We start from the raw sequence: 12,300 nt of genomic DNA on the forward strand, positions 1-12,300 counted from the left end.
TAATTCTTCCTTTGGAAGAGATAAGGGCCTGAGATAGGAAAAATGATGAATTTCTATAAAATAATGCCTTGGAGTCCAGGGAAAACAATCATATCTTTCCCTCATCTATGCATATAGATGGAGGCAAAAGGCACTCTTAGAGGAAGGTCTTTTTGTTTTCTATTTTTTGACACTTTTCTTCCCAGGGTATCTCTGGAAACCTAGAACAAGGGTACAGTTCTGCTGAGTAAACCAGCTTTTCTTTTATGAACTTGGAGCTACCAAGATACAAACTAGAGGAGTCTATTCTCTTTCACTCTCTTCTAGAAGAAGATAAAGTTGTCTAGTGATTCTCAGTTCTTCCAGGTCTAGATACAGACCACATGTGTATCTGAGGTTGCCCTAACTCTCACCAGAGGCGGACCCTAAGATAAGGTTTCATGAAAAAGTGGTTTATTGGAAAGCATTCTCAGGAGTGAGAAATGGCACGGGTAAAGGAAGGTCAACAAGTAAGGATGTGAGATCAAACAAAGTCCTATGGAAAGTACCTAGGACTTATCCCTAAGGGGGTTCTGGAGATAGTGGGGATCACACTTTCAGAGCTGTTCTTTCAGGACATGGTATCTATATGTTCTCACTGAGATCTGCCTCCAAGGATTCATCTCTTCCTGTGTGCAGGCAAAACCAAGTCCAGAGCTTGAGGGCATCCCTTCTCTGGAGAACCACAGGTGCTTGCTATTGGGGGTGAAAGCATGTTGGAGCCAGTGCAGAGGAAGGTTAAAAGAATCAGAAGCATTGTAGATAGAGCAGAGGCATTGTCTGAAACAACAAGCCTACATTCCTGCTATAGGTTTGTGCAGAGAATCCTGGCCCAGCGGGGAGAGCTGATAGCAGTGCACTCTAATAAGGCAGCACAGGCGATAAGGAGGTGTGATGTCTGTCAAGGATCCACAAACAAAAATAAAATAAAACTGGCTAAAACATGCACCACCAGTTCCTAATACTTAGGCTGATAAACTACTTCCAACCTCCCTCCCTCCAGCCCCCGACCTCCATCCGCCCCCCGCCCCCAACACACATCCTCCACTGTTAGGTACTCAGGTATATCAAATTTGAATCCTGCCATGTTTAAAAAATATTTAGATAAAAATGCATCTTTTTAAAAATGTCAGTCATTATCCCTATAGTTACAAATTATTTAGTGTTCTTTTAAACCACATCACGAAAAGGAAAATATTCTTCTGTATCTATGAAGTAAAATGTGTCCTCCCACTACTGAATCATCATAGGCATAGAGGGGGTTGGGGCAGCAGAGAGGGAGGACCTATTGACTATGTGGGAATGCTAACCTCACATTTCAATTCATCCATTTCACGAATGTTTCTTGAAGAACTGCTGGGTGATTGCTGTGCACATTTTGTGTTAAATGATTATGTAAGTATAAATTATTGCATACATATGTATAGGAAACACACACACACAACATATATATGTATACTAATTATGCACATTTCTATCTGAACTGTGGTTTATTTCCTTATTTGACTTAACTCAACGCCCTGTCTCCCAATATAGCCTGCTATATTTATCTCCATAATACCAAACTCTTTTAAAGAAAGACTCTTCTTGCCTTTGGAATAACTTTTCTCCTTATTTTATTTTATTTTTTATTAACCAGAGCGCTACGGCAGTTCATCTAAGCATCCTGAGCAAGACAAAAGGACCTAATTCACTACAGAAACCTAATGCATAGTTAAATTCTGCAGATTATTTGCTAGTGAGTCAGCCTATTTACCAAGATAATTCAACTTGCAAATTAGTCATGTAGAAAGATTTAGTTGGCGAAGATAGAGTAGGCACATTTGCCCTAAAAATAGACACACTATGCTTGTTCCTAAAGCAGTACAGTAGCACCACACATAAGAGACAGTGAGGCAGCGAGAGACTTTTTTTTTTTTTTAACTTATCCAAATGATCAATTCCTTTCCCTGATAGAGCTTGGAGCACATTGCCAAGCATTTGTGCCAGCTTTTCTCTACACTGGAAAATAACCCCTGGCCCATGGTAATGAATCAGGCGCTAGCAGTACCAATTGGTCTGGTTCTTCTTTTGCTTTTTGCATTGCTGACATTTCCTCCTTCCAGCTTGCGAATCGCAGCTGCAGGAATAGAGATGCAGCATATTCTCGACTCCTGCCTCTCGAAAATGGCATCGTGGAGCTAGAGGAGTGAAGTAACTGTCTTGGCTTACATAGCTCAGGAGTGGAGGCTGTTTAGAGCTTGATAAGGAATATTTGAAATCCTTTGCAGAAATGCAGTGTGCTGGGCTGTAAGGTCAGAACACAGTGTCCCCCTCCTGGGTTCCATCCAGTGGTATTTCTTTCAAGGTTATGGGGTACACCTGAAGGTTCAAGCACATAGGTGCCAACTTTTCTTTCTGGTGTGGGACATTTGTTCTTTGTATGTTCTTGGCTATCCCTATTTGCAGCACTGCAAAAACACACCTTATCTTGGAGGGGAGCTAAAATATTTTGCATTTAGTTTATTCTTTTAGGCTTTAAGTATGTAAATGTAGTAGGAAGTTAAATCAGTGCACAAACAGCTAAAAACAGTACGGTTAATAAATGGATAGGTTGAATACATCCATCCATTGGTACGTCTGAATTGTGTTCCAATGTGGACTAGAATGTGACAATTCAGTCTAGAGGTACTTTAAGATGAGGTGTTGAGACATGGCCCCATGTGTATACGACAAGCTATCTATAATGGGAAAAGATTCTTGATGAAGAAGACTGGCATTTTGTGGGGAGAGACACTTATGACCTTATGTAGTACTCAGGAAAATGTTGCCTTTATTAGAGTATAGCATGACTGCTCAGAATAAACCAGTGCTAGAGCTCATTAATGAGGCTTCTTCAGTAAATTACTTCTACTGTGGATATGCTTGCATATTGCTGGACCGAAATACCAAAATTTGCATGTGTTTTTCCAGCTGTGCTTGTTTGTTTAATTTAAAAGATCAGCTGCAAAAGAAATTCTGATCATATTCTTAAATTATGAGAATGGCCCCAGTTCCCTGATCACATTTAAAGGCTGATTTGTTTCATTCAGTGCATTCCTGTCATTTGTAGCTTCCACTCTGCCCTGTACTCCATTTGAAATTTGGTGAACCCATTCTATGTACAAACTGTGGGTGTATTTGAGTCCAAAGCATGAGGAAATACTATGGCCGCTAAAGAAATGCAGACATAGTTATTGTCTTCTAGCAACTTGCGGTATTTCTAGAATGGCATCATTTATATGTATATATATACATGTATATATTCACACACACACTTTGCATATAAAGGAAAAATATATAATATGATTTGAATAATTAGAAGCCTATCAAAGATATGAAATAGAATACAAAGCTATAAAATAGAATACAAATAATAGCTAGTGTTTATTGAGATTTACAGTTGGGTGCATTACCACATTTAGTTTTCTCAGTTCAGTTGAGATATCTGAGGTACAAAGAGGTAAAATATCTTGCTTTAAAATTCCAGGGGTGTCTGAGTGGCTCAGTCGGTTAAGCATCTGCCTTCAGCTCAGGTCATGATCTCTCAGGGTCGCGATCTCAAGTGGGGAGTCTGCTTCTCCCTTTCCATCTGCTCTTCCCCCCAACTCATTCTCTCTTTCTCTCAAATAATATCTTTTAAAAAAGATTCCAAAAAAGCTAGCCCCTATAATTTTCCATTAGTCAGTGTTTATGCCCCTATTTAACTAGTTTGGAAAGGAGAGGATTACTTCACATAGAGGTGAGTTTAAAGAAATTAGAAAAAGGCACAATTCTAGGCACCAAAGGTAGAAAAATGATTCATGTGAAAACTCTTTCAGCAGCTTTCCACATGGTGGTGAAGACAGACAAATCGACCAACATTACACTCTGTAGTCAACATTGCAGAATGAGAAATGTCATGGTCTGTGTGTGTGTGTGTGACTCTGAGGAATACACAGAGGGCATGCAAAACCCAGAGTAGATCCTGTTCTCCCTCCAGCAGGTGTGGATCAGTGAGCTTGGATGGAAAACTCAGATCAGAGCCAATGCTTTATTTAAGAAAGGATCTGTCTATGGAATACTTTGTATGGTTTCCCTGGAAACCTGAGATATTACAAGGAGATGTGGTAGGTTGACCCATAAAGTGTATGGTCTGTGAGATGACCCAGTAGCTGTAGCTGACGATTATGTCCAGTTTCCTGACTTTTTTCTTCCTACTCTACCTATGAAATCCATTTTGGGTTATTATATATAAATGTATTTAGAATTAGATATCTATTTATCTGTACATATAGTTATACATGTATATGGTTACATTGTATAGTATTACATACAGTATATATTATATGTAGTAAGATATTGTATATTATAGGTAATATTATGTATACTATAGATAAAAAAGAAAATGCCATCTACTCTGGACTACTAGAAATGGGCTATAGTTCATACATAAGCGTGGACTATATATAGCAACATTAGACATCTTTCTTTCTAACCCCCATTCCATTAGAGTGCCTAATGTATTAATCCAGGACTAAAACCTCCAGCCATTTTTTAAAACCAGAATCTCTTATTTTTCAATTTATCTTTATGAGAGGAGCACCCTCTTGAATAGAGAGAAGAGAAAGCTTTGGATATTAGAGATATATTCATGATCAGCTTTTCTGTGAGATGACCCAGTTTAAAGAGAACCATAAACTAAGATCTTAACTGTTGAAGTATTGGGTGCACAGAATGCAGTCGAGCTTGAGGAGGTTTTTCTTGAGGAGGACAGGCTGTGTGAAAGAAAGGAACCAGCTTTAGGGAGTGAGAAAGAAGGAAGAGTCTTAGAAAAAGGCTGAAGGTTTTTGATAAGTCAGGTGGGAACAATGTTGACTTTCTAGAAGACAACTGAATGATACAAATACTGTTTTATGGGCCATGTCCTGCCAAGTTCATAAAGAATGAATTTGAGAGGGCTGAGTCCAAAAGCACAGAGCTCAGGGAGGCTATTTTAGTAACCTGGTCATGAAGGAATGTGGTCTTTTATTACAGCGCTGGTGACAGAAACATAAAGTCATGTCCTCCCTAGTAGAGGAAAGATTTGGGAGGCCTAAATAAGCCTTGGGTATTTGCCAGTTGTTACCGTAAATGCAAATAGCAACTTATGGTGACCCTAGAGAGTTTTACAAAGGAAGTTAAACACTATGAAGGCAATGGGAGCTGTGCTTCATGGGTCACAGAAAATGCTAAGCCAGGTGGCTAAACTATGGGTAAAGGGTTTTGTCACCAAAAATAACTTGATGCTCAAGAAAGCTGATTTCCAGGCATGCTAAGACATGCTGGTCTACACTCAAGAGCCCAAACTTAAAATAATGTATGGGTCTACTAAGGTGAAAATATGCCCAGTTCCCAATTTAAGAAATGATGGAAGGTCTGGGGGAAAATATATTTGCATTTCAGAAGTGCATTCAAGAAATGTCTGGCAATACACAAAGGAAATCTTGGCTTCGCTAAAATTGAGCAGATCTGATATTTTTAGGAAGGTGCAGCCACTCTTCTTTGTGTGTGACACTCCCACTAGAGCTAAGTATAATAACTGAGTGGATTGCTGTCATAAAGTACAATTTTATTTTGCAGGATTGGTTTTAATTAAAGCACTGCATTTTTTTTTTTCTTACTGGGTGTTGAAGTATTGGGACCCAGAGTAATCATACCAAAATTTATATAACCCACACTCAGATGTTGCTCTTCAAATACTTACCTGGGTGTGTGTGTGTGATAGGTAGGTAGGTAGTAGGTAGGTAGATTTTATTTGTAATTATACCAGCTAATTGCCTTGTCTTCTCTTTACCACCCGTAATTTAGTAGCTAGTCCCCTCTTTGATATATAGGGAGTATGCTTTTATGATTAGGCAATTTCCAGTACTAAGATATATAGATTCCATTTTCTCTACTTTTTTCCCTTCCAAATGACTCCCATTTGTATAATGCATACATTGATCTATATTTATATATTAAACAAATTTTATCCCCATTGATAGAACTATGAACTAAATTTGAAATTAATTTTTTACTTACTAGTGTTTAGAAAAATAAGGGAAAAGGTCAAAAACATTAGCAGAATGCTTTAAATCCCTAAATAACTCTTTTCTGTGAGTCCTTTTTCTCTCTTCTCCATACTGATATAAGTATATTCAATATCTATTAGTAACGACTGGGAAAGTAACATGTATTAATGATAGTATCCATGTACCACATAGTCTGCTAAGCCCTTTACATGGATAGGTGTAGGAAATGGCAGGTGAGGAAAATGAAGCTCAGAATTGTTAAGTGATTTGCCCTGGGTAACACAGCTACTAGTTTGCAGAGCCCTGATTCGAACTCATATTTCTCCCTCTGTCTTCCTCCTTCTCTGCCTCTCCCTACCTCTCCCCCTTCCTTAGTCTCTCTTCCTCTCTTTCCCTCCTCACTGTGTACATGTATGTGTGCTTTTTTGTCTTTCTCTCTGTACTGCTCAACTTTAATATGGAGATTACATGGAAGCTGAAAATTAAGTATCTATTCTTTGTATATTAAGGTGCTTTATTTTCTTATGTAGTTTTTGAAAAGTCATATGGTAGAACTCAATATATCGTTTTTCTACTGAATTTTTTCAGCAACTGAGATTGTTAAAGCCAAAAGATATGGGTGTATATGTGTACCTGTGTGTATACACACGTGCACACAAACACACAGTGTTCTGAGAACATTCAGTTTATCTCCTTTCATCAAGTTAATCCTTATTTAATTTTAAAAGAGAATATTTTTGAAGTCCAGAAAGATTATCCAGTTTTCCAGAGATCACTGAATATGTAAAGGACATAGATGGGCATTTGGACCAGACTCTTGACTTAAGTACTCTTTCTACCCATCTTCCCATGGGCATCAGGACTTTATCATCAATTCAACAATATGATTATGTATGTTAGAAATTAGAATTATGTCACTCCTAAGCCTTTAAATTGTGGTCATGGTGATTCTGATGATTTCTTAAGCAAATAGCGGAATTCTAGATGCCACATGGACTCTACAGTGGATTGTACAGTGTATGGTCAGTGCAGTGCAGACCTAATGGATTCTTACACAGAAGCAATGCATATCTGTGTAGTTTGGGTAACTAGTCTCTTTTTGTTTCTTTTTTCATAAATTAATTTAATTAATTTCATGATTTCAGGCTGATGTGAGAGCTCACATCCTCTACCTGTCTGTTCATTGCCCATCTATCTATAATCGAGAGCAGATAATGACCAGTAATTTCATAGTTTTAGTTTTTCTAACTAAAGGAAACATGATGAAAAGGCATCATGTGTTGGTAAGTTGCAGGAGAAACCAACCTGGAGTGTGGAGAAAGAGGTGGGGGGTATAAGAATATAGAAAGTTAGGGAAAAGAAGTAGCCCAAGTGTGATGGGAATTGCAGCAGCTCCCAAGGTAGATCTTCAAACAGAAATTTTCATTTAAAGTTATCAGACGATTTAAATTTAGCTTATCTGATAAGTCTCTTAATCCCTTGTGTATTTCTGTGAATTTGCAAAATCCTTGTCCTTGAAAAATATGGTTCAATGTTAATGTCTTATTGGGAAAGGCTGCACCAACACTGACATTCACATCACAAACTTCAGATTTGGGATAGCATTTTTCATACTACCTAACAAAACTGGTCTCAAATAATAGTGCACACATCCACTTAGACAATAAAATGAAACTGGGTAAATAAACCTTCACTTAATATCAGTAGGAAATAAATGTTGAAGAAGTCACCTAGAGGGACAAAATGATAGTGTCTATCATTATCAAATCCTGAGAACACTTTCTAGTGGAAAGTGCTGAGAACTAGTCAATTTTATGTCAATAAAATGTCTAGGATAAAGGAAATATTAAATAAACACATAGAAATACCACGGAGGCTGGAAACTTCCAGGAACAGGAAACAAAATTGTTTTCTGTATAGGGATGTTGAAGATATTTTTGGTGTTAAGATATTTTTCACAAAGGTATAATTTAAAAGCCCATTTTCTTCAGAGAATTTAAGGAGAAAAGTTCATTTTAGTGTAATTATGACATACTATTCTGAGCTCTCTATATGTATATGTGTGTGGATATATATGTGTGTATATATATATATATATATATATATATATATATATATATATATAAATTTTGACATGTTAGACTTCTAGAAGAGTTAAGAAATAGTATAGCACTCCCATATGCCCTCTACCCAGCTTCCCCTTATCCTGATATTGTACATAGCCACAGAACATTTATCAAAAGTAAGAAATTAACTGTTACACAATACCAGTACTAAATTAACAAAATTATACAACTTTTAAAGATTTCACTTTTTTAAAATTTAATTAATGCCCTTTTTGTGTCCTAGGATACAATCTAGCATCGCACACTGAATTTAGTTGTCATGCCTCCTTTGTCTCCCCCGTCTGCGATGATGGTTCCTTGTCTTTCCTAGCCTTGATGCTTTCAGAGTACTGTCATTTATTTTGTAAATATCTATCAATTTGGGTGTGGCTTATGCTTTCTCATGGTTAGATTTATGGCTGCATATTATTTGAAGAATACCAGAGAGATGATATGTCCTTTTCATTACCTCATATTTGGGGGGTGGGGTGGGGGGGAGGGTGGTGATGTACATTAATGACCATGTTAATCTTGATCAGGGAGCTAATTTGCCAAGGTTCTCCATTCTAAACGTTTTTTTTTTTTTTTAATTTTTTCTTTTAGTAATTAGTGTATCTTTTTTTTAATTTTTTTTTAAATCACTGCTATAACAGATTACCACAAAACAACTTAAAGCAACATACATTATCATCTTATAGCTTTTTTATTATTAGACACATGCCTCACTTGTATACAATCAAGGCATCTATAGGATTGTGTTCTTTTTTTGCGGGCCCTAGAAGAAAATCTTTTTCTTGCCTTTTCTAGCTCCTATAAGCCACCCGTATTCCCTGGTCTGTGGCCCCTAACCTTCATCTTCAGAGCCAGTAAGGGTGGATCTAGTCTCTTTCACACTGCAGCGTTCTGACCTCTTCCATCTTCAAGGACACTCATGATTCCACTGGGGCACACCCAGATAATTCAAAATAACCTCCTTAGTTTTAAGATCAGCTGATTAGCAACTTTGATTTCATCTGCAGCCTTAATTGCTCTTTGTTATGAAGAATAACATTCACACTTTTTATGATTAGAATGTGGACATCTGGGGCACCTGGGTGGCTCAGTGGGTTAAAGCCTCTGCCTTAGGCTCAGGTCATGATCCCAGGACCCTTGGGATCGAGCCCCGCATTGGGCTCTCTGCTCGGCAGGGAGTCTGCTTCCTCCAGTCTCTCTCTCTGCCTACTTGTGATTTCTTTCTGTCAAATAAATAAATAAAAATCTTAAAAAAAAAAAAAAAGAATGTGGACATCTTTGCAGGGACACTATTCTGCTTACTGCACACAGTATTTTTAGGTGATGTCCTGCTCACTAAAGTTTTGCTCACTAACGTCCCTCAGGCCTATGGCACTTGTTACAAACTGGTGATATGATGGTGATTTTTGAATTCTCCCATTTCATCTATATTTTACTGATTGAAATTTTATTTAAGAAATAATTGCCGGGACGCCTGGGTGGCTCAGTTGGTTAAGCAGCTGCCTTCGGCTCAGGTCATGATCCCAGCGTCCTGGGATCGAGTCCCACATCGGGCTCCTTGCTCAGCGGGGAGCCTGCTTCTCCCTCTGCCTCTGCCTGCCATTCTGTCTGCCTGTGCTCGCTCTCTCCCCCTCTCTCTCTGATAAATAAAATAAAATCTTAAAAAAAAAAAAGAAAGAATTGCCATTTCCATTTATGTCTTCAGCTTTTTATTGACATAAATAGAGAATCATGGATATTTATTTTATTCTTTGGGTTGCAATCTAAAACCATCATTATTTATTTTCTTGATCTAATTGTTCCAAATTTGGCCAGTGGGATATATTTCAGGTTGGCTTCTGTGCCATTTTGATATTCCCCTACTTTATCTTTTCAGTACTTTTCTTTTTTCCTTTGACCATTTTGTTACTCTTTGGTATCACAATATCATCTAGGTATGAGGTCCTTTTAATGGAATTACAGTGACCCTTTCAACTGTGAAATTGCTAAAAAATGAAAGTTTCTAGACTTAAGAAATAGAACCTAAAATTATTTTCCATAAAGGCAATAGGTTAAAATTTTGGAAAAATAATTCTTTGGAATAGTATCTCTCTGTCTCTCCCTTTCTCCATGTAAATGTTGTGAAAAATCTCAAATTAACTTATAGTGTTTGATATATGTAGCCTTAAGTATGATAAAGATCCATTTTTATAGAGGAGGAAGGACATTCTTTATATATTGCTTGGGGAAGAATAGCAAGCTGTGGTTGCTTTGCAAGTTATCATGAGTTGCCTTAGGAAAAAAAATTTTTTTTTAAAGATTTTATTTATTAATTTGACAGAGAGAAATCACAAGTAGACAGAGAGGCAGCCAAAGAGAGAGAGAGAGAGGGAAGCAGGCTCTCCACTGAGCAGAGAGCCCGATGCGGGACTCGATCCCAGGACTCTGAGATCATGACCTGAGCCGAAGGCAGCGGCTTAACCCACTGAGCCACCCAGGCGCCCCAGAAAAAAAAAGTTTTTGAAGTAAATATACCAAAGTAATAATAGTAGACCATGGCTGGTGAATGTCAGGTGCTCTTTAAACTGTTGGATAATTTAAATAAAAATGTTATGAATTTGATTGTTTTTAGATTGGCACTGTTTCAATAAATCTGCTCTTAACAAATAAACTTCCCATAAACTGCCATCGTGCCACCATTGTCAATATAGTAAAATGTTATAAAAAGCCGTTACTTTTTTTGTACTTTTACAAAATGTCTCAGATGTGTTCTCTGAAGGCAAAAAGAATGTAATACCTACTATTTCTCCTAGAAAAGGCTGAGACTGATGGGAATACAGAGAAAAATTTAAAGAAAATGACATTTTTGGTTATAATAGGAATAAAGAGCTGAGGCAGGGTAGGTAGAGGGAGGAGAGGAAATACTGTGATCTCTGAGGGTTAGGGTTTACAGATACTTTTTGCAACACTATTCTAAATACTCCTAGTGCTCACCAATTTGATTCCTGTAATAAGGAAAAAAGAAGTGTTTGGACCATGTTCTCCTTGTCACTTTGTTATTATTCTTCCAAACATAAATTGCAAACACACCCTCTCCTTATTCTCTGCAGTCCTCTCCTTTTTTTTTTTTTTTTTTTTTTTTTTTTTTTTTTTTTTTTTTGTAATGTTTGCATTTGAAGTAAAACTTAACTGCAACTGAGTCATTGTCTCTAAAGTCAATGGTGGGATTCAAGACAGGGTCAGAAAAGCCAAACCGTTTTTCTCTTTCCTGGGACATAATGTTATTCCAGGTACTTACTCAAGTGCTGATTTTGTTTCAACTGTCTAGCAATTCTTTCCCTTAGAAAGTGCCAATGAGCAGTGAGTTAGGGGCAACATCACATGGTTCTGCTAATCATCTGATTCAGTGCAGATTGTGTGAGAGATGTTCTTCTCATTATTGAGAGATCTATCGTTGAAACATGCCAAGATTAAAATTTATCATGCAGTTAGTCTAGATCTATGGATTAGCTGCACCTAAGGAAGAAAGAAACTAGTGCTAAACACCTAAGAAAGATAAATTATTCTTTGATTTCACTAAAGCACATTTATTGATCTTGCCAGATTTTTCTTTCCTTTTTTTGAATTGCTATTTTAATTTGATGATCAGATCACAGAGAAGCTTTTCTAGGGATGTGTTGCATTGAAAATATATCATTCTATTTTGTGTACCAGTTCAAACAATACTTAATTGGAAATTGAAGAGAAAAATCTAAAAAGCTTTTTTTTTTCCACTTTGTTGTTTGTTATTACTTATGAGTTAGGATAATTAATCAGGAGAATACCATATCAGTATTATCCAGTTGTTCTCATAGTTGAAAAGATTAATGTGCAGTTCTGAAGTTTAATTGTGTTTCGCAGAAATTGTTGTTACGGATTGTTTGAAGGTTTCAATGAGGCCTTTTCTCCTTATATTTGAGAAGTACAGTAATTTTCATGATGAGTTATTATGCATTCTCACCACAAAATAAAGACATTCTCTTTAGCCTATATAAAGACTAATTTTCAGAATCAAGTTTATATTTGCTTTTTAATATTTGGAATGTGTTTATTTCAAAATGAAAAATATCACCTTAAAAAAGAATACAGTTCTCAAG

General features: G+C 37.0%; 1 protein-coding gene across 3 annotated transcripts in view; it reads left to right on the top strand.

Annotated features, from left to right (window-relative positions):
• The window catches only part of MDGA2 (MAM domain containing glycosylphosphatidylinositol anchor 2), a 996,453-nt gene that overhangs the window by 210,876 nt on the left and 773,277 nt on the right, over positions 1-12,300 (top strand). The gene's annotated exons all lie outside the window — the stretch shown is intronic.

The sequence above is a fragment of the Mustela nivalis genome (genome assembly GCF_964662115.1).
Source record: "Mustela nivalis genome assembly, chromosome: 6".
Classification (NCBI taxonomy): Eukaryota; Metazoa; Chordata; class Mammalia; order Carnivora; family Mustelidae; genus Mustela; species Mustela nivalis.